We start from the raw sequence: 23,846 nt of genomic DNA on the forward strand, positions 1-23,846 counted from the left end.
TTAGTTTTTTGCTTTATATATTTAAAAACAATTCAGAGAAGGGGTCCAAGGCTTCAGCAGATAGACTGAACCAGAAACCCCAGACATAAGTAAGACTGAGAACCCCTCATCCAGGTGACAACCTTTGAGGGCACAACTGGCTTCAAGTCTGTGATCCTATGGTTGCATGACCTGGTGCCCATCCAAAGGTATTACTCTTAATAAAGTTCCAAAGAATTAATGGATCAAAAACTCTTTTCCCATAGTTGTTTGTCTTTCATAGCTTCTTCTTCCTATTTAATGGGTTCTTCACCCATTCCCCTGTTGCCCAGCCAGCTTCTTGCTAATCTTATGACTTTGGACATCTGGTAAAAATGAACCTATTTTCTCATCTGTAAAATGGAGATAAAAGGAATGTTTTGAGGAAATTGCTTTGTCAGTCTTAACTTGTGTCAGAGATAGATGTGAGATTTTTAAGAAAATAGAAACATTGACAGGAAGCCAGTGGTGGTTACCTTGAAAGAGGTATCAGATGGAGGGTATTACTTCTGTTACCTTGCAGGCCCCTCCAACCCTACTTATAGGAGTCCAGGATTTCAATAGACTACCTTAGTGACTTTCAGGTGATCTGTTTTTTGACTTGCTCCTTGGAAGGAAAGCTGTAACAAATTTGGACAGAGCCCTAAAAGTGAAAGACATCACCTTGATGATAAAGTCTCTATAGTCAAACCTATGGTTTTTCCAATAGTCATGTATGGTTGTGAGAACTGGATTGTAAGGAAAACTGAGCACCACAGAATTGAAGTTTTCAAATTGTGGTGCTTGAAGAAGACTTTTGAGAGTTCCTTGGATAGCCAAGAGACTAGATCAGTCACTCTTAAAGAAATTAATTCGGGCTCTTCACTGGATGGTCAGATACTGAAGCTAAAGCTTAAATACTTTGACCACATTTTAAGACAGGTCTCCTTGGAAAAGCCTCTGATGTTAGGAAAGATAAAGGGAAAAATGGAAATGGTAGAGGATGAGATGGATAGGTAATATGGAAACAATGGACATGAACTTGGACAGACTGAGAGATTCTGGAGAAGAGAATGGCCTGGTGTGCTGTGGTCCTTGGAGTCACAAAAGTCAGACATGTCTGAAGGACTCTTGGGATTTCCTCTCTTTTCATATGAATAATTGAGAGTGAAAGTCTTTGCAGTTTTCTGAAGATGTACAGATTGGTAATTTTATAGAAAGACAGATATCAATTTCAGAAGATGAGGAGGTCTGGAGGGCCTTCCTAGATCAAAGGAGAGAGGATTCAGGGAGAATTAACTGTCCTGATCAAAAGATCCTCTGCATTGAAACTGGGGTCAAGGAAGAAGTAATGATTTCGAGATTATGGATGAGCACATTGGCAGAAGTTCTTTTTATTCATGACTCTTCTGAAAGCAGGAGGGGGAGGGAAAGAAAGGGAGGGAGTGGGGAGTGAGTGAGGAGGGAGGAGGGAGAGAGTAGAGACTATGTTGCACCAGTCTTTGTTGGAAAGAAGGCTTCCCAGGGATAGAAATGAGGCTTTGCAGGTGTCATCAGGACCCTGGCTTATATATTACCTCTCCCCCAAATCTTGTATGTCATTGTTTTCTATTCTGTTTATTGGTTGGAGTGAAGTGAGAAAAGCGAGCCCCCTAGCATAGTTGTGCTGTTCTTGGGGATGGCATGGTTCTCTCCAGAAGAACTACATTCAAGGGCTGTGAGAGGAGAGATGGTGGACTTTGACCTTGATGGGAGCAGGAGATTGAACATATGGGGAGGAGTTGAGCTGCCAGAGCAGCAGGTGGGCTTGCTGTTAGAACTCTGTATTTGCTTTCATCTTGGGATGGCTGGTCTGGCAGCATGCCCTCCCCACTCCACGGTGTTCTTACCTCTTTAGATATGGAGCTGCCCACTGGGGAGTGGGCATCCTCAGTGCTTAGACCTCAACCTGGTACCAGGGAGGTCTTTAAGCAGTGCTTGCTAATGGATTGGATTGATTTGAATCAAAACTTTGTGGTTAGCAATAATTTGGAAAAAAGCAAAACACTGTCTAGCAAATGATCCCCTAGTCCTGTTTTGGGGGAAGTTCCAGTTCTTTCTACTGTACTGAAACTTCTCTTTGCTTGCTCCTTGTTCTGCTGTTGTGGGCCTAGCAAAGCAAGACTCTCTCTTCTTCTTCAAGGCAGGCCTTTGCTTTGTCTATCACCCCCAGATCTCATTTTCAGATAAAATATCTCCACTTCCTTGGTCCTGGCCTGTTAAGCAATAATTGGGGCCCCCTGTCCTCCCAGAAGTAGTCTTCAATAAGTATTTTCCCTTGTCCATGTGCCACATGGACTGTGGTACCTAGAGATGGGCACTGGGTTCCTCATGGCCAGTGGCAACCAGGTGTCCATGGTCTGGGGTCCATGGTTCAGGGCTGACATGCTGGGAGAATCGTAGAAGTTATCAACTAGGAAATTGAGCCTGGGAAAGAGAGAGCATAATCTTGAGGTACTCCTTGGCCAGTATGATTGTGTGAATGAGCACGGGGCCCTCCCTTTGGAATGAGATGGACACGTTGTTCTCTGCCTCTGCTCTTCGGCCCTGCGGGGGGGTGGACGTGGACCTAGAACCCAACTCCAACCCAGCTGATCTCTTGGGCCTGGGCCAAAGTGAAAGTAATTACTTTTTTTTTTTAATCCCATCGGGAGGGGAAGATGATGGGCTTGAAAAATGAAGTGAGGCATCAGTTAGTTCACTTTGTAGGATTTCTTCCCTTTGATACTATAAATCAGTGACAATCTCAGAATACTTTTAGAGAAAAAAGCAGTGGGAAATATTAATATTTGAAGACTAATGTCCTAAATAGGTGTGTGGAAAAGCATGATTAGTTGACAGTTCATAATAGCTCTTCTGACTGCCTTGGTTTCTTCTTTCTCTTGAATGTGGCCTATGATACTGAAACCATGCTTTATATGAAGAAAAGGAGGCGAATGTGTCTCCAAGTTGTTAGAGGCCTCCTGATAGACAGTGTGTAATTTATAGGGCTGTTTTCTTCCTAGTAATCTGGTTATCGACTATATGTTATAGAAGTAGGTTTTAATTTCCAAAATGTATCACTTATATTAAATTTCTGTTTCCCGCCTCCCTTCCCATCACCCCCTCATAAATATGTGTGTTTCAGACATGGATCTTTGAACAGGAATAAATAATAACTCTATAGATAGCTTATTATGTTTTAGATATAGGAGTTTGGCTGTTTTAGAATCATTGTACTGGAAAGGAGGGCCAGGCAGATTAACTTTGTGCAATGAGATAGCCCAAACTCTGGGGGTTCCAATTGCAGCTTTGCTAATACTAATCCATGAATGAATGAATGAATGAATGAATGGTATTGTTTAAACAGTTGTCACTTAAAACATTTAAGCATGGTGCTGAATATTTGGGAGTACAGATATAGAAACAAGAAAGGTCCTACCCTCAAGGAGTTTTCATTCTAACTCACAGAGGGGATATTGCTGGGGCTGTTTCTCCAGCCTCAGTTGGATGACAGGACTTCTGTGGTCCCTCCCAGCTAAAATGCTATTATTTCATAACCCCTTTTCATTCTGGTAGGATTCTATTTGAACCTGTAAGGAGATACTTGTCTTCTAGCAGGCTAGAGGACAGGAGGACAGGAATATGAATTCTTCCCTCTCCATCAGTGGTAGACATTTGCTTCTTTTACTTCAGTATAAAGAATCATTGACTTTTAGGGCTCATTGATCCTTTTATGGAGCAGTTCAATACTTGGAAACCGAGGCAGGAAGAGGCTTCATAGAGTGGTGGGTGGTGCTTAGGGGATGAGAGCTTGAGCTCTGGGGTATTGCTAATTGTGTGTGTTCCCTTGAAAAGATGGCTTTCCCCTCTGGCCTCAGTTTCCTTCCTTGTAAGTGAAGAACTGTCCTAGTTTTCATTGAGGGCCTCTCCAGACCTCCGTGCTCTGAACCTGTCCCAGCAAGAGCAGATAGAGCCCGACAAGCTCCCTGACCTCTTAGAAAGAGACTGGCTCACTGCCCAGCTGCTGGTGGAAGGGACCTTGGCTAGGGGTGGGGGCAGGGAGCCCTCCTGCCTCAGCCTCGAGAACAGATGAAGGCAGTGAGTGAGTGGGCACCGCTTCTGTGCCTCCTGGCTTCATCAGATGAGCACAGCTTTGCCAAGATGATGGGAAGAATCTGTTCTTACTGTCGTCGGGAGCCTGTACTCGACACATGGAGTGTCTGGGGGAGGGCTGGGCTTTTTCATGGCCTTCTTTCCTTGGTGTTTGTGGCTTTACATATTCTGTCAAAATGATGCTGCTTTGCGAGAAGGTATTTTTGTGAGTCTGGTTAAAATGTAGTCTGCATTCATCTGGTGAGGGAGCCCTGTTGCTGGATAAGGGGCATCTTTCACTTTCTCTTCTTCCCTAGGCCAGTGGACCTTTGGGGCTGGCAGCATGGCTTAAAGGGGTGGCGGAACCTGCAGATGTGGCTGAGCATCCACAGGGATGGGCAGTGTCACCAGTGCTTATTGGCCAAGCTGTGGTGTGGTGGGATGCTGAGCTTCATGAGGTGTGTTGTGTGGCCGGGGCTCTCTGCTGAGTTCTGGAGCTTGGTCTACTGGCATTCTACTGACTGGAGGATGCTTGACCACTCATGCGTCAGAGGCGATTGGCCCTGAGATGATCTCCTCAGAGACCTCCATGATCAGGTCAGATACTTTCGGCAGCTGGGTGATTCCTTCTGCCTCCTCTTGCCTCATTCCTACATAAGATGATTCTGTCCTCTTAATGAAGATCTCTGCTGCTTCAGTTGGAAGCTTAGTTAGATTAGGACAGCCAAGGAAGCCCATCCCAGAACCCTGTGGAAATGAGCCCATGGAGCAAGAAAGAACGAAATGCACTTGAGATGACTTGAACTAGAAATCCTAGGTGCAGGCTTGGCATGCCCGAGTTCTTTTCCTCAAGCATTGGTTCTATATATGCCTACTCTTTATAGGGCTCTACTTCAGGCTGAGGGTCAAGGAAAATGCCAAGAATAATACATCCAGAACCTTGGAGACAGAAGCTCCCTCTGAGGCTTCCTAGTCCAGCTTGTCCTGGGGAAGAAATTGTTTCTAGAACATCCTGTGGGATGAAAAATAAGAAATGCAGTGTCAGAGAAACTCAGGAAAGCCAGGCTTGAGTTCAAAGCAGAGTGATGTGAACAGAACCAGGAGGACCATTCGAACAACAATAGAAGCCTTGTGAAGACAATTCAGAAAGCCAGAACTCTGTCCAGCTGTGACTTCAGAGGACTCAGGTGAACCTGCTTCCCACCCATAGACTGTAGGTGGGTGGATGTCTTTTGGATGTGGCCGATATGGAAATTCGTTTCGCATGACTTTACGTGCTTGTGTCAGGTTTGATTTTTCTTGCTTTCTTAATTGGAGGTGGGGGTAGTGGGAGGAAGAGAAGGCAGATTTTTCCTTGATTGATAAAGAGAGTTTAATTAAACAACAAACCCAAGAACATCCCTAAGAAGACTTGAAATTCTCTAGGAGGGGGGGAACTCTCTAGGGAGTGGGGAAACTCATTCTCTTACAATCACAGAAGGTCAGCTTTGGGCAGGACCTCAGAGGCCATTGTCCATCCCCATTGGTTCTGGACCACAACATAGTGAAGTGATCAGTCAACTTCTATTTGAAGTCTTCAAGGGCTGGTTCTTCCTCAGGTACCCGCTTCTGAACAACCAGTTAACAAGCCTATGGTGGGTGTCTAAACAACATCCACCCAAAAACCCTACAAGCCCTGCCCCTCACATCCCCTGTGCTTGCCAGTTGAGTGTGTTTTCTCCAATAAATGTTGTTTTTTGAAAATGCAAAAGTAGTGTGTTTCATTATCTATCTGGAAAGAGAGAGGGGCTGGTGGGGTGGTAGAGGGAGCCCTGGATTGGGTGTCAGAAGGTTGGACTTTGCCAGGAATCCTGAGGTCTCAGATGAGAATCTCAGATGGCTTGGATCTCTTGTGGGGGGTTGGAATTGGCCATTCTGGTACCACTTCCTTCTAGCACTCAAGAGTCCATGAGATGTGAAGCTTGTGGGGGCAACAGGACTGGCATACTTGTCAAAGGAAATTCCCAGGTGTTACTGAGGGGACTGAGTCCCAGGCCTTGGCCTTCTGCAGCCTACAGTAGGGAACCAATCCAGATAATTCTGACTGAGAGGATAGTGGTCTGGAGGCATGTTGGGGGTAGCTGTGGGGTGGTCGCCTCAGGAAGGCTCTCAGGATGGTGTGGTCTGAAGCTTCACTGGGCAGTCACCCCCTCGATATGCAGTGGGGTTGGGAACTGTCCTGTTTCCAGGGTGCTGGGGGCAAGGGAACAGATGCTAATCCCCAGCCTCATCCTGTGCCTCTGGTTCCTCATTAAAATTCTCCCCATCACCAAGTACCCTTGGGCCCTTTCCAGAAAGAGTTTGTTAGGTAACTGGTTTCTACCCCAGTTATTTCTAATCTAGTGAGGCTTCAGGTGGCCTGTGTGAGGGCATTGCTGCCGGATTTCTCAGCAGGGTGGGCTCTGATTGAGACCCACTCTCTTGGGTGTTCACTTTGCTTGTTATGGATGTGGGTCATCACCTTCAGGAGACCTTGCTACCAAGACCAGGGACCCTTTTTGGGGGGTTTTCTTGTCGCACAATGACCGTTAAAAATCCAGCTTTCAAACTTGATTCTCACGTAAATTGTAGGTTTGCACCCCAGGATTGTTATTAGCAGTCAACAAATCAAGGGTCTCTGGGCTGTGGTGAGGCCTCTGCTGACCTGGCTTCCTCTGGAGCCATCAAAACCCCTCACCCTCGAGCATGTGCACACACACATGCATGCATTGCACATGTCCACACACACATGCACACACACAGTGCACCACACACATTCACGATGCACATATACAGTGCAAATGCACACACATGTGCATACATGTGCAGCACACACAACCACACAATGCACACACATGTATAGCACAACACACAAACATGCACACATTCATACACCCATGTGCACATATATCTACACATACATATACACATGCTGGTTCTTAGACTCAAATGTAAAGTCAGCCTGTTAATTGTGGATTGTTGATTGAGCATCTGGCAGTGCTGGACACTGGGGAATGCACAGTTAGAAAGAAGAGTCCTTGGCCTTTGGGGCTGGCATGTTCTGTTGGGTTGTCCTGTGGGTTGGGGGGTGCAGGCACTTGTGGTGGAGAGATCCAGGCACAGCAGTTAGAAGGTTGGTCGGTCCTGGGTTCAAATCCTACCTCAGACACTTAGCAGGCAGGTGACCCCATCTTTCTCTGGTCTGTGTCCTCAGCTGCAAAATGAAGGGCCTCTCAAGTTCTGTGATCCTCAGAGCACTGTAGAAGGTGGACTTTGAATGAGAAGAGGGAGTCTAAAAGATAGAGGGAGGAGCAGAAAATGGAGAAGCATCTATTGAAGCATTTCTGCCTCCCCTTGCTTACACAATGGAAGTGTTGGGCTTAGCCCTGGGAATCCAGAGAGCCCTCCACAAGCCCACCTTCCAGTGGGTGGGGTTAGACCATGGAGAGTAGATCTCAGCTGTGAAGATCCTTGGGGGGCAGTGGCCAGGCTGAAGGTTATTCTGGGTCTTTGGAAAGGTAATTTCCATTCATAATTTCACCTCCCCACTCTGTGTCTGCTAGGAGGATGCTGTGGTTCTTAAGGGGCTGCCACACCCATAGAAGCATCTCCATGGGTCAGTGGAAGTAGAGCAGATGGTCTGGGGCTGCTGCTGTTTCTGAATTCTTAGGCTTACCTGCCCATCATTGGCAATTGGTCAACAGTTGATGGTAGTGGGCTCTTGGGGGCTTGTAATTGGCCATTCTGGTACCACTTCCTTCTAGCATTCGAGTCTATGAGATGTGAAGCTTGTGGGGGGGCGACAGGACTGGCATACTTGTGTCAAAGGAAACTCCCAGGTCTGTTAGTGAGGGGACCGAGCCCTAGTCCTTGGTCTTCTGCAGCCTACAGTAGGGAACCAATCCAGATAGTTCTGACTGAGAGGATCGTGGTCTGGAGGCATGCTGGGGTAGCTTAGGGGCTATTACTGTTCTCTAGCTCTTTGACATATGCTCCTAGGCTATCTTCACCAGGATTTGAGGGGAGGTAGTCAAGATAAGCCTGGAGGTAAGGCCTGTGATTGGGGTAGGGGTGGGGGGGTGCACTCCTTTTAGATGGAGCAGTGGGTAGGAAGAACAGCAGGAAGGCAGGTTGGACCAGCTCATAGAAGGTGGAAGAGGGTATCTCCAGGTTGGAAAGGTCAACTGAGACTGGGTTGGGAATGGTGCTGATGGATAGTGTCAGACCTGGCAGAGCATGGGGGATGGGTTAATGGAGGGAAGCAGACCAACTGGCAGGTTCTTATACCAGGATGGTGCCAGTTGTGTGGAAGAGATGGGATGGAGACCAGACAACAGATGTGACTGCAGAATGTCTGTGCAGACTGGGACAGAGAAGTTAGAAGTTGGCAGAAAAGAGAAGGAGGTCTGTTTGAGGCCCTGTTGAGTATGAAGGATCTTTAGGCTTGTCTCATAACCAGCATCTACTAGGGAAGGCCTAGAGATCAGCTGGTGCCTGGACCCACACCCAAAGTCACTCAGACTTGAAGGACCTCTCCAAGAGAGAGAGAGAGAGATCTCAGAACAGAGACTTGTGATGACTCCTCAGATTAAGAACTGGATTGGGTTGGCCATGCACCCAGAGCCTGTTCTCTTTCTGGGGTGCCAGTGACATTCATATGGCTTTAGATGAATTGTCATTATGGAGCCCACAGTGGTTAGAGAATTTTACACAGGCACCAAGTAGCTGGAGCGCTATAGTGAATCAGGCCCTGGACTCGGAGTCAGGAAGGTGCAAGTTCTGAGTTCAAATCTGTTTTTTACACCTCCATGTAAGGTAATGTAGGTAAGGGAAATCGGCAAGCTGGATCCATAGCTTCAGGAACGACAGTCACACAGACACTTCTTCACAGTCTTCCCTTCTTCAGTCTCTGTTAGATCTTCATCCACATTGTTCCTCCTAATCATGGGTATCCCACAGGGCTCTGTCCTGGCCTGGGACTTTTCTCTCTCTATACCAGTTAGATTGAATGACCATTTCTATACTGATGATTTTCAACTTTACCTCTGCAGCTCCACTCTCTGCTGACCTCTAGGTATTCATCTACAGTCACCTAGTAGACACTTGTAACTGGATGTCCAGTAGACATGCCCCAAACTTTCCCTCAGATCTCCCTTCCTTCCCAACTTCCCTGTTTCACCATTCTCCCCATCCCACAGGCTCCCTACCTAGGAATCCTCCTCAACCTTCTCACTCTCTTAATCTCCCATATTCAATAAATTAACTTTTTTGCCTCCCTTTGTCACTTCTCTCCTCTGCCACCACCCTGGTGTAGACCCTGCTCCCCTTACTTACCCTTGGATTATTGCCCTGGCCTGCTTGTTTGGTCTCTGCCATCTCCTGGCTCTGGGGCATGCCTAGCTGTGTCCCCTTTCTGGGACACTCTTCCTCCTCCCTTTTCCTGACATTCTTCAGGTCCCAACTAAAAAAAATCCCACTTTTTGCAAGGAGACCTTTCCCCATCTCTCTTTAAGATAGCACATTCTGTCCACAGTTCTCTCCAGCTTGCCTAGTTTCTTTCTTGTTTATACATCTCGTTTTCTTGCTGTCTTTCCCCATTTAAATGTGAGTGGGAGGCTGATGGGATAGGAGGGGGGTGTTGCTGTTGGCTTTTGGGGTTTTTTTGCCTTTCTTTTGATGGCCATATTCCTAGCACTTCACTTGCCCCAGAGTAGCATTTAATGAGTCTTGTTGACTTGACTGGGGTTGCCATCTAAGACACCTCTATCTGAAGGGGCCAAGTATGATGTTTTGGGGACCAGCTGTCTATTTCCTCAGCCTGTTAGATTCACCAACCTCAACTCTGAACAAGCACAGGAGGATGGGAGAGGGGAAGTGTGACAGGCATTTTTATTTTTTTATTTTTTTTAAAGAAAGATTTTATTTATTTTGAGTTTTACAATTTTTTCCCCCTATTCTTTCTTCCCTCTCCCCACCCTCCACAGAAGGCAGTCTATTAGTCTTTATATTATTTCCATGGTATATACTAATCTAAGTTGAATGTGATGAGAGAGAAAATATGTCCTTAAGGAAGAAAAATAAAGTATAAGAGATAGCAAAATTACATAATAAGGTAACGGTATTTTTTTTTTTCTAACTTGAAGGTAATAGTCTTTGGGCTTTGTTCAAACTCTACAATTCTTTCTCTGGATACAGATGGTATTCTCCATTGCAGACAGCCCCAAATTGTCCCTGATTGTTACACTGATGGAAGGAGCAAGTCTATCAAGGTTGATCATTGCCCCCTTTTGCTGTTAGGGTGTACAATGTTCTTCTGGTTTTGCTCATCTTGCTCAGCACCAGTTTATGCAAATCCTTCTCTGAATTCCCATCCCTCCTGGATGGGATGGGAACAATACTGTTCCATCACACACACACACACACACACACCACAGTTTGTTAAGCTATATATACATACATATATATATATATATATATATATATATATACACACACACACTTAATTTCCAATTCTTTGCCACTACAAACAAGGTTGCTATGAATATTTTTGTATAAATGATATTTTTACCCTTTTTCATGATCTCTTCAGGGTATAGACCCAATAGTGGTATTTCTGGACCAAAGGGTATGTACATTTTTATTGACCTTTGGGCATAATTCCAAATTGCTTTCCAGAAAGATTGGATAAGTTCACAGCTCCACCAACAATGTATTACCATCCCAGATTTCCCACATCCCGTCCAACATTGATCATGTGACAGGCATTTTAAAATTAAACAGTTATTATCTCATTTGATCCCCACAGTCTTGTTATGAGGTAGGTGTTGTTATCATCTCCCTTTTGCAAATGAGGAGATTGAAGCAGATAAGGATTAAGTGTTTTGCTCAGGATCATATGAACAGCTAGTAATTATCTGAGGCTGAATTTGAACTCAGGTCTTCTGGACTCCAGGCCCCACACTCTTATCTACTGTGCCACTTAGATGCCAAGCTCATGAACCAAAGCTGATGACTTTTTCAGAGGGAAGCATATGGCACCTTGGGATTTCTCCCCAGAATGCTTTGCTGATGACTGCCCATCAGAAAGACCATCTGTTGGCCACGAAGATGCCCTTTAGTCTAACCCTAGAGCTATTTCCTTTCAACATCACTGCTGTTTGGTTCTTGTTTGACTTTTGATGTCAGGAGGCTGCTCCATCACTCATGCACCCCACCCAGGTTGGCTTGCCAGTCTGCCAGCTGCCTCTACTCTGCTTCTCCCTGCCACACCAGCTCAATGTCCACACCTCCTGGGCCTTCTGATCACCAAGGGTGGAGCTTTATCTTCCTGGCTCCTGCCCTCTGCTCAGCTCATGATTGGCTACTGAGCGAGCACAAACTAAGCCCTGCCAAGGTGCCTTCCATCAGTTGGTGAGCTTCAGGCCTGTATATCTTGCTCTGATCTCTGAAATCAAACAGTAGTCTCAATTTTCTCATTTGTAAAACGGTCATAGTAAAGCACCTACAACTGACAGATTGCTTTCCGTGGGGGGTGGGGGTGGGGGAGGGAAGTAAGCTTGGGGGGAAAATTGTAAAAAACAATATCTTTAATAAAAATAAATTTAAAAAAAGTAAAGCACCTACACAGAATGATCGTGAGAATCAAAGCAGTAGACATCCGGAAAGCACTCTGAAAACCTTAAAGGGTCAGCATGCAAATGCTAGGTATCATTATTATCATTATTGTTATGGTGATGTTTTCCAGACGAGGGTGGTTAATCAGCTGCCCTCTACTTCACATTACCATGTTTGTAATTCCAAAACTCCTTTCCTTGGCTACTCTTTTCTTACATGACCAGCCCTCCTTACCAGTTGTCAATTTGCCCCTGTGAAGAAACCAGGTCCTCTGAAGAACAGATAAGAGATGGCTTGGGCTAGGCCACTTAAGCCACCCAACACCCTTGACTACCATCTCCCCTTGGATCCTGATGGACATGGCCCAGGAACCTGAGACCAAAAGCCTCGGTAGGGGAGATGCAGCCACAGCTACTGGAGACACCCAAGTCTTTGGCCCAGTCAGCATCAGAAATGGATGATGTTATCAGTGAAGAAGAGGCCAAACCCTCTCCTCTACCATGGAACCTTAAGGACCCAGTGCTCTTCCCACTTGATGTGCAGCTAAAACTCTTAATAACAATGACTTGTTATTGGAAGCTTATTGGAATGTGAACTTTTGTGGTTTTGGGTCTGCCTTACTGTTCTGTTTGTCTTCTCAGCAGTTAGCCCAATGCTTTGTTATGTCAGTACAAATGCCTTTTCCTTCCTTCCTCCCTTCCCCCCTCCCTCCCACCTTCCTTCCTTCCTACCTACCTTCCTACCTATATTGTCTTGCCTATTAGAATTTCTTGAGGGCAGGGTCTATCTAACTTTTGCTTTTGTATTTCCTAGGTTTAACACAGTCCCTGCCCCAGAGTGAGAAGTTAAGGAATGCTTTTATTTATTTATTCAGAAATCTAAGCAAGAGTTAAGAAAATGAGGTGCCAGTAAGGTCAGAAACCTGCCCTTAAGCCTTGATGGTCTGGAAAGCATCTTTATTTCCATTATCCAACTGGTTCCTGGCTAGGAAGCTCCTTTGTCCCCAGCTGATAACAAATTTCCCCTTTGTAGTTTACATAGCCCCTTTCTAATAAGCCATCCTGGAGTGTGTAGTAGTGTATCTGGGATGGATGGTGTCTTATTCCTCACTAGAGGTCAGGGCCCACATTACCTCCAAGTTCCTCATCTTCCCAGCACACCTCCCATGGGCCTTTCCACAAGTTGGTGTTTAGCCAAGGTTTGTTGAATAAATCTGAGTCTCTGAGTGTAGAGATTGTCTTTTTTTTTTTTATAAGGAAGATATTAACCTCTTCCCATAGATTGAACTTTTAGAGAGAGGTGACTGGACTGGTTGCTGGGTAGGCATTCTTGTCCTTAATCACTCTCAAATCCTTTAAATATAATTTTCCATTTTATATTGTGAACTCTAGGGGAAAATGAAAAATGAAAACAGCTCTAAAGCATGGATAGCTCTCTGAAAATTGTTTTGAGTCTGTGTTTGTTGGAGCACTTTCCTTCTCTTCTTGAATTAAATGGAAAGATATTTTGGCTGTTTAGGAGCCCATAAAGCCAGATGTGGCCAGTTGTGCATTTAGTGGCTTTAGGTGGGGAGTGGGTCCTGTTCCAGTCTGCTTTGAAAGGCTCCCACCTGGGTTCACGACTGCCTTGCTGAAGTGGCTAGGGCTTATTCTCTGGGCCCAGCCCTCAGGGGAGTGCTGCCCACCCTGCCAAGCTTGTCCAATATGAAGAATCAGCCCTGGTGAGAAAGAGCTGGACCATCTGAGGGACCCAGGACTTGAATTCAAAGGTTACAGCTTTAGTAGCTGTGTGACCTTGGCCAGGCCCCTCCCTCTCTCCTGTTCAGTCTGCTCAGGTGTAAAATGAGCAAGAGGGTGGGTCCCTCCAGGGATCTCTTCTAAGGGGTAGGTTCCCTCTTCCTCTTTCTGGAGGCCAGAGTTGCTTCTGTTTCTGGCATTGACTCAGAATTCCCAGACCTAAGAGCTGAGCCTTTGAGACTAGAACCCTGCCTCTTTTGGGGCTCCTCCACAAGATGTTACAGAACACCACCTCTAGAACATCCTGAGAGAGGGCAGTCAGCCTCTGCCCCTCTCTTTGAGGCCGGCCTCTTCTGCCTTTGGAGAGCTCTTTTTCCTTACTTTGAGCCCACTCCTCACCCATGTGGGGCCGACTCAGCAAATACTGCTAATATAGTTCAGGCCCCACTGTATAAAGAACTGGGCCAGGCAGCAGGGGGACGCCTGGGGGCATTCTCCTGAAAACAGAGAATGAAATACAAAGTATGTACAAGTAGCCAAAGTGATCTCTAGAGACTGAGACAGGCGGCTCTGGAAAGGAGGCCACACCAGAGGGGGTTGGGAAGGAAGCCAAGGTTTCTGGTCTCTCTGGAGTCCTGTCGGCACCAGAGCCAGAGATGAAGGTCCTGATGAGAACAGCATCGCCATGTGTCTGAAGGGAAGAGCTGCCCAGCGAACAGCACTGGACCCTCCAGTGGATCAATAATCAGCCTAGAAAGGTCTATTGGAGCATGAACAGTGAAGGGCTTTCAGGGCCGAGCAAAGGACTCTCTGTCCTCCTGGATCCCCGGGGAGCCGCTGGACATTGCTGAGTAGAAATCTGACCTGGTGGGAGAAGCTGAGTCTAGCCAAACCTTTGTAGGAGGTTAGGGCTGAAAGGAAAAGAGGAGCAGGACCACAACCTGAGGAGATGGCTCGTGAGGATTGGGAAAATCTGGCCATGTTTGTAGAGAGAAAGCCTGGAAATCCGAAGAGGTTAGGGAGAAAGACAATGAGGGGGCAGCCTGCTGGCAGAGGGCCTGGGATAGATAGCATAAGGGAGGGCTTGACTTTGTTTTTTTAGGTTTTTGCAAGGCAAACGGAGTTAAGTGGCTTGCCCAAGGCCACACAGCTAGGGCATTATTAAGTGTCTGAGACCGGATTTGAACCCAGGTACTCCTGACTCCAAGGCTGGTGCTTTATCCACTGCACCACCTAGCCGCCCCAGGGCTTGACTTTGGAAAGAAGGACCCCACTGGAACAAAGCAGGAGAGAAGGGGACCTGATGGAAGAAGGTGGTGGGATGGGTAATCTGGGAGAAGGGGCTCCCCATTCTATGGCCAGGAACCAAGCTAGGACTGGGGACACACATAGAAAAAGATAGTCTCTGCCTCCAAAGAGCTTACAATCTAAAGGAAGAAGAGAACATTTAAAAGGAGAGCCAAGGAAATCAGAGTGGAGGTTGGAAGAAGAGATGGAGGACCTAGGCCCCCTCTTTCAATGGAGGTTTTGGAAGAAGCTCATTGCTTGACCATCCAAGCAGAGGACAGATGCAAACCTAGTCAAATAGATAAGGCCTGACCCTCCCTGTTCTCAGACCCTTCCAAACTCTGACCTTCCCAGTTCTAAGGCCCCTCCCAGCCCTGACCTTCCCAGTTCTAAGGCCCCTCCCAGCCCTGACCTTCCCAGTTCTAAGGCCCCTCCCAGCCCTGACCTTCCCAGTTCTAAGGCCCCTCCCAGCCCTGACCTTCCCAGTTCTAAGGCCCCTCCCAGCCCTGACCTTCCCAGTTCTAAGGCCCCTCCCAGCCCTGACCTTCCCAGTTCTAAGGCCCCTCCTGGCCCTGACCTTCTGGCTTCTAAACTCCTGCTCAGCTCTGCCCCTCTCTGTTCTAAGCCCTTTCTTAGCTCTTGCCATCTTGGTGCTATGCATAGGTCACAAGATCCTATGTGTGTGGGCCCCCTAATTGCAGGATGCACACTCTTCCAGGCAGTGCACATTCACGTTTTCTCGCCCACAAAGCTGTCTGACTAGCTTTATTTTTGGCAGGACTCTAGACTCAGATTTTTGCTCCCCTTAGTTTGGCTAAATCTTCTAAGCTTTCAGAACTGCTAGCACCAGCTGGGGATAAATGATCTAGTAAAATCTGTTTTGTTTCAGTTGTCATTAGTCCAGTTTGACATCTGGGTGCCATCGTTTTGAAGCTTGCTTGTCATGACCTTTGTTGGTAATTCTCTCTCTCAGAGCATCTTAGAGAATTGATGAATTGGAAGGGAATTTGGACCCTTCCTGTGGTTCTAGTATCTTATCTTACCTGCTCATTTCACCAAGGGGGAGACTGAGGCCAAGAGGAGAAGCTTGAGAGGGCAGATGCTTCGGCCCCCAGTCTGTTGTCCTTTGACATTAGCTACAAGTTCAGAAGAATCAGGGGTCTAAGGACATGAGCACTGAAGAGAACACTTGACAAACACAACATCCCCATAGAGGCAGGGCACACACATACTAATGGGAGGCACATTGTAAATTGGACAATGGAAGTCACGAGGAAGTTCAAGGAGCAAAGTCTAGTCAACTAGCATTTATGAAGCACCTACTGTGTCCCAAGCACTGTGATCAGTCCTGGGGATACAATGAAAAGCAAAAACTTCCAATTGGGGAGACACCATGCAAATAGCTAGTTGCAAACAAGTATTTGCAGGATAAGTTGGAGATAAGCAGTGGAGATGAAGGCCCTGGTATTGAGGAGGATCAGTAAGACCTTGTTGGAAGTGAAATTTTATCAGCTATTTAAAGGAAACCTCAGAAACTAAGAGGTGGAGATGAAGTACAGCCTGGGAAAACCCCTGGAGGCAGGAGGAGTGACTTGGTGGAAGACCCTGGAAGACCAGGATCCTAGATTAATGAGTGGGTGAAGGGGAGTGAGGAGAAAGAAGACTGGGTCTGGGAGCAGGCTGTAAAGGTCTTTAAAGGCCAAACAGGGTTTTAGGTCTGATCCTGGAGGTAAAAGGGAGACATCAGAGTTTATTGAATAGGTGAGAAACATGGACAAACCTTTAAGAAGATCAAATTTGACAGCTGAGTGGAGGGTGGCTAGGAGTAGGGCTAGACTTGGGACAGGGACACCCCCCAGCAGCTCTGGCAGTAGTCCAGGTGTGAGGAGGTGGGGGCAGTGTCAGGAGAGGAGGGATTGGATGCAGGAGATGTTGCAAAGGTAGAAGTGGTCAGACGTGGTAACAGAGTGGACATGGGTGTGGTGTGGTGAGGGAGGGTTAAGTTGAGCAGGACACCTAGATTGTGAGCTGAGGTAGCTGGGAAGATGGTGTCTTAAGAGTAGCAGGAAAGTTAGGAAGAATGGTCATTAACTCTTGAGGTTAAGATGTCTCCAAGATCACCAGCTCCAGATCTTCAATAGGCTGTTGGAGATGTGAGGCTTGGGGTTAGGAGAGAGGCAGGAGCCAGACAAATAGGTCTCAGAATAATCTGCATAGAGGAAATCATTGATTCTGTGGGAATTGATATTGCTCAGTGATGTGGTCCTGAGGAAAAAGAGAAGAGCAACACCTAAAGTCAAAGGATCTGAAGGAGAGTCCAGCAGAGGAGGAGCTATTGGAAAGATAGAAGGAGAACCAGGAAAGAGGAGGGCATCCTGGAAACCTTGAGAGAAGAGCTATCAGGGAGGGGAGGGTGATCATCTGTGTCAGGGTACAGAGGCACCCAGTGTAGACAGCACTTCTCAAGGACTTTAGTCCCCACAGGGAGGAGACACCCATATCTGGAGATGGATGGATCAGGAGAAATAGGAGGCAAGGTTCTCATTTGAGAGGGAGAGGGAGGGAGAGCCATGGACTGTTTGAGGAAGGATTGGAATGGTTTGTTAAGGGCTACTATGATGAGAGGGCTTGTGAACTGAGGGCCTGGCCCTAGAGAGGGCCCAGCTGAGAACTTGGAGCATTTGTTTGTAGCTGACCAGGTGGGCCAGATTTTCTGACTTTCTCTACCTTTGTTTGGCACCATGCATACAGATCAGAGAGTCAGTGGATGGTGGGAGGAATCTAAGGCTTAGGGATGGTTGAAAGTGGACTTTGATGGGATGAAAAGGCGAGGGCTTCCAAAAAGGAGCCAGTGCAGGACTGAACTTGTTCACAAGGGGTCAGCATGGACAAGGAGAGAGTGCTGACCTTGTGACAACCTGTCTTTCTGCTCCCCATGAATTTTAATTGTGAGTTAGTGTAAATTAGTAATTAGTTCAAGTTCAGGGATGTGACTGTTGTGCCCACTTTTCAAATTCATTTCAGTTTTATCTTTTTCCTCGTCTTGCTGTTTAATTATTGGGAGCTGCAAAACAACATGTTTTTCTCATTTTTTTCTTATTTCCTACAATAACTTAAATATATTATTAAAAAAATTAAAAACCTCCTGCAGAGTAAAAAAGAAAATTCACCTGAGTCCAACATTAGGCAATAATTGAGTTCTTTTCTAATTCTCCATTTTATGATCTTGTATCAAAAGAGAGATAAAAACATCAGGCACGTTGTGAAGGCAGATGGGCCTTAGTCCCATGGGACTGCAGGTAGGTCAGTATTCCAAGGGCATCTTGGGTTTAACAAAGTCCTGCGATAGAGAAGACCCTTTTCATCTCTGTGTGATGCCCTCAGACTGGCTCCCCAGCACTTTCCCTTCTCTTTCCTATATTTTTATTGGGATATCTGCAGACCTATTCTTGCCTAGCTCCTGAGGCATGGAGTATAAGCAGAGACTCTCTGGACCTTTGCAGGCCTGGCGACTGTCATAACTAGAAGAAGGTTGATTGATTGCATGTGCATGTTCATTCTTAAAATTTTATTTTTTCATTGAACAAATACAATTCTCTTGTCCCCTCCCCCACTGAAAAAGAAAGAAAAAACAAATCACTTGTAACGGAACTGTGGTCAAGTCTTGCTGGCCATGTTCACACATGTCCATCTCCTTCTGTGCTGCAGTCTTACTTCTCTCTCTGGAGGTGAGCACTATTTCTGGTGTATATTTTGCTGAGCCTTTCATGGTTGGTTGTCCCAGTGATGTTGTTACCCAGTTCAGCTCTTACTTCTCCTCACTTCATTCTGTATCAGTTCATACAAATTTTCCCAGGTTTCTTTACAGTTGTTCCCTTCATTGTTTCTTAGAATGCAACAGTATTCCATTATATTCATATACCATAATTTGTGCTGCTGTTCCTCATTTGACAGGGTGTTCTCTTTATTTCCGGGTCTTTATCATAACATAAAAGAATTTTTAATGTTTTTATACATATGAATTTTTTTCTTTCTTGGATCTTCAGTAGTGGTATTGCTAGGTCAGAACAATATGCAAAGTATGCATCGTTCCAAATTGTTTTCCAGAATGACTGAACCATTTTACAGCTCCACCAACATTAATGGACTTGTTTCTTTTGAGCCCCTCCAACATTTGACTTTTTTCTTTCTTGTCATCTTTGTCAGCCTGACACACGGGAGCCTCAGAGTTGCTTCTGCATGTCTCTAATTATTGGTGATTTGTAGCATTTATTTGAAAGTGGCTTGTTTGTGTCCCTTGATCATTTATTAATTGGGAATTGGCTCCTATGCTTATAAATCTGACTCAGGTCATTAGAAATGAGACCTTTATTAGAAAAATTTACTGCAAAGACTTTTTCCCCAGTTGTTTGCTTCTCTTATACATTCAGCTGCATTTGTTTTTTTTTTTGTACTGATGTTTGTGCATGTAATCAAAATTGTTCATTTTGCCTTCCATGATCCACTCTGTCCCTTATTTGGTCTGAGCTTTTCTTTTATCCATAGATATGACAGGTCATTCATTCTTTTTCTCCTCTGATTTATGTGCGTTCAAGTCATGTATTCATTTGGAGTTTATTTTGTCATGTGAGATGCTCATTTATACTGAGTTTCTTCCAGACTACTTTCCAGTTTTTGTCAGGTAGTGAGATATTACTTAAAAAAAAATTCATTCTTTAATCTTACTTCCTGACTTTGGATTTTGTGTTTAGGCCTAGTGCTCTGCACTTCTTGAGGGAATGTCTGGGCCACTAGTGGATTGTTTTGTGTCTTCTTGGATCCCACCAATGGGCCCCAGGTATTGGAAGTTAATGTTATCCCAGAAGCTCAGTGTTGTCTGGGTACTTGCAAGCTCTCAGTTCTCCCTGAGTGGTCCGACCCAGGGTGAGGTATGAAGACTTCCCCCTGAACTGACCTCTGCTATTTCTGGCTAGGCCTGGGTTTGGGACTGAGGATTTACCCCTGATTGGAGCTCTAGTCAACTTCTGCCAGACTCCACCATTGTCAGTCATCTGGCTGGAAAGCTCTGCAGGTTCATTGTGACCCAACCATTGGGTTCTTTTAGGTCTTTGCTTCTAGCAGGGCTTCTTCCATTTTTCCTTCAGGCTACGCTGGATCTGAGACCCAACTCTATTCCTAGGGTCATGTTAGAAGCATAGCCACTGTTTGCTTCTTGGGTCTCCCTCTGGAATGTCCTGGGCACAGCCCACCTTCTTGGTCTGCACTGAATTTGTGACCCAGCCCTGACATGGGAGGAGCAGAATTACCAATTGTATCTGCACAGTATCAGTCCCCCATCTTAGATCTAGGACTTCTTGCTGAGTGTGCAGCCATGCACAGATCCTTATTTAGTTTCCAAACTGAAGGGTTCAAGCAGAAGCATGCTCCTGGCTAGACCCTCTCCCTAGTGTTTTTCTGCCTGTCTTTAATATGTATACATATGTGTGTGTGTGTATATATATATATATGTATATATATATATGTATATATGAACTCAGGTCTTCCTGACTCCTGGCTTTATACACTGCACCACTTTGCTTCTGACCAAGGCATTTGATACTGTCAGTTGTGAGAATTTATGGAAAATTATGTCAAATTTGGTTGCCCAGAGAAGTTCATCATTATTGTATGTCAGTCTCATGATGGCATGCTTGCCCAGGTGTTTGACAATGGATGATGCTCTCAAGATTTCCCAGTCACCAATGGAGTGAAACAAGGAAGTGTCCTTGATCTCATGATTTTTTAGCACGATGTTTTCTGCCACATTATCAAATGCCTTCACTGAGGATGAACGTGTTCTCGAGGTCAGTTATTGCACTGATGGCAAATTCTTCAACTTGAAAAAGCTACAAGCCAAGACCAAAGTGGAGGGAGATTGGTGCATGGTCTTCTGTTGCTGATGATTGTGCCCTTAATGCAGCCTCTGAAGCTGAGATGCAACAAAGTATGGATCAATTCTCTGCTGCTTGTTTTAATTTTGGTCTAACAATACCAAGAAAACACAGGCTCCATTGAACATCAATCAACACATGGAGAAGTTTTGAAGACTGTGGGCAAGTTCACTTACCTTGGCAATATCCTTTCCAAGGAGATCCACATTGACAATGAGGTTGACATTCATTGCCAGAAAGAAAGTATGGGAGAGAAGAGGTATTTGACCACCAAACTGAAGGTCTATAGAGCCACTGTCTTGGCCTCATTGCTGTATGCTTGTGAAACCTGGACAGTCTATTAGCACCATGTCAGGAAATTGAATCACTTCCATTTAAATTGTCTTAGGAAGGTTCTGAAGATCTCCTGGAAGGAAAAGATGCCACACTGAGTGGTCCTGTGTCAGTGTCTCCATGCTGCACAATCAATTCTAAAGTTCTTAAGAGAGACCTTCAAGATGTTCCCATATAGCTTCTTCTGACCCCACTATGAACACTTACCCTGTATGAGGTCTCCATAAAATAGTCTTTTTGGCAAGCATACACCTGACATGCAAACAATATGACCAGCCCATTGGAGTTGTTTTCTCTGTAGTAACATCGAAATAATTGGCAGTTTAGCTCAAGAAAAGACCTTAGGAAAGAGGCTGAATGGGAAGTGATGAGGAGAGTCCCTTGGACTTGGGTGGTATTTCCAAGTTCAGTTGTAGGTATCCACATATATCTATGTTAAACATACTTCGATATAATGATGCTTTGCTCTGTGTTCAGACTCCATAGTTCCTTTTTTTGGATATAGATGATATTTTCCATCACAAATCCTTAAGAATTGTCTTTGATTATCGTACTGCTGAGAAGAGCAAGTCCATCATAGTTGGTCATCACAGGATGCTGCTGTTAGTGTGTGTTGTTTTTCTTGATCTGCTCACTTCACTCAGCATCAATTCATGCAAATCTTTCTGCTTTTCTGAAGTCTGATCACTCATGATTTCTTATAGAACCATAGTGCTCCATAACATTCATATACACCACAATTTGTTCAGCCATTCCACAGTTGATGGGTATCCCTTCAATTTCTAATTCTTTGCCTCCCACTACAAAAGGAGTTGTTTTAAATATTTTTGTGCAAGTGGGGTTTTTATCCTTTCTTATCTCTTTAGGATGCAGACCTAGTATTGCTGGTATGCCTATTTTTATTTCCCTTTGAATATAGTTCCAAATTAATCTCTAGAAACAATGGATCAGTTCACAACTCCACCAACAATGCCTTAGTGTTCCTATTTTCCCACATTCTTTTCAACATTGGTCATTTTCCTTTTTTGTCATATTGACCAACCTGAGAGGTGTAAGGTGGTACCTCAGAGTTGTTTTCATTTGCATGTCTCTAATCAGTAATGATTTAGAGCATTTTCCAAATGATTACAGATTGCTTTAATTGCTTTAATTCATCTGAGAATTGCCTGTTCTTTTGTTTGACCATTTATCAACTGAGAAATGACGTGTTCTTATAAATTTGACTCAGTTCAGTTCTCTATATTTTAGAAATGAGTCCTTTATTAGAAAAACTAGCTGTAAAAATTGTTTCCCCACTTATCGCATTCCTTCTCATCTTGGTTGCATTAGTTTTATTTGTACAACAACTTTTTAACTTAATGTAATCAAAATTAACCTTTCTGTGCCTGTTTTCTTATGCTGACCTGTTAAGGAGAGGAGTTTTTCTTGCATTTACTGACAAGCACTCAGTCTAAAGTGTGTTCTAGATAAACTTACTTCTTCCTCCTACTCTGCCATCTTGGTTGGCCTCCACTTCCTATCTTCATGACAGGTTAACCATAAATCTGGTGAAGGCAGCTTCTCCTTGGATTCCTGCCTCTCCTAGACACAAAGCAAACTCTGTGACCTTCCTTCACTAGGTGGGAAGCTTTGTTTTCGTTTACCTGGGTAATGATTATATTTCCAGTTTGAACGTTTCTTCTAAAGAATTTTAATCATACTTTGGAGCTTTGGATTGGTGGCAAAACAGTTATGAATCTTTATTCTTTCAACAAATTTTATTAAATATCTGCTATGTTTGAAGTGTATCATACCTTGGCATGGTTCTGGAGATGGATTAACTGCCTCGGTTTGCCTGTATTGTGATGACTTGGGTATATGTTGTATTCTTAGTAGATTGTCAGTTCTTCGAGAGTAGCTTGGAGTCTCTGTCTTTGTGTCAGTTTTGGGGCAGTGCTAGGCACAGGGTAGATCTTGAGTGACTGTTTGGCCATGGAATACCTGATGTGGGCAATGTGGCCTTACATGGGGAAGCAGCTTTGTGACCGTGTGAGGACTGAAGGTGTGGGCAGAGCTTGCTAGTCCATTGCAGCTGCTCTTAAGGCTTTTGGACTGGCCACAGAAGGAAGCCAGGCAGTGCTGCCAAATACCATGGGCCTTTTCTTGGTGGGCATCCCTGAGCTTCTCCTAGGGACAGGCTCTTTCCTTGAGGTCCTGGGGCTGGGAGTGATGAAACAAGGATGCTCCTTCATCACTAAGGGCAGATCTATCCCTCACTTAGCCATCAAAGTACCTGGGCTCAGTGAGTTGAGAGAACCTTTGAGTGGGCATGGCTAGTCCCACACAGATGGGCAATTCTCTGATGTGGATGGGGACTCAGTGTTTCATGAGAAGAGCATGACCATGGTTGGGTTATTCTGATTCTCCATTGACAGAGGGGTACCAGTTTTCAAAGATGCAGAGGCATGGAGATGTCAGGATATGAAGGATTTCCAGAAAAAGGAGTGTGGTTTTATGAGTTGGAGTAGTCTGACCAGGAAGGAACTGAGAAAGATGAGAATGAGAAAACTCAAGGCAGTTAGATGATGGAGTGATCAGAGAGTTCAAATCCAGCACTGCTGCTTACTAGCTATATGATCTTGGGCAGATCACTTATCTTATTTTTTTTTTAGGTTTTTTGCAGGGCAAATCGGGTTAAGTGGCTTGCCCAAGGCCCCACAGCTAGGTAATTATTAAGTGTCTGAGGCCGGATTTGAACTCAGATACTCCTGACTCCAGGGCTGGTGTCCTATCCACTGTACCACCCAGCCGCCCCTGATCACTTATCTTATACCTACTT

General features: G+C 45.1%; 1 protein-coding gene across 1 annotated transcript in view; it reads left to right on the forward strand.

Annotated features, from left to right (window-relative positions):
* Nucleotides 1-23,846, forward strand: part of BEND5 (BEN domain containing 5) — a 674,083-nt gene that overhangs the window by 44,561 nt on the left and 605,676 nt on the right. The gene's annotated exons all lie outside the window — the stretch shown is intronic.

The sequence above is a fragment of the Macrotis lagotis genome, chromosome 2 (assembly GCF_037893015.1).
Source record: "Macrotis lagotis isolate mMagLag1 chromosome 2, bilby.v1.9.chrom.fasta, whole genome shotgun sequence".
NCBI classification, from domain to species: Eukaryota; Metazoa; Chordata; class Mammalia; order Peramelemorphia; family Peramelidae; genus Macrotis; species Macrotis lagotis.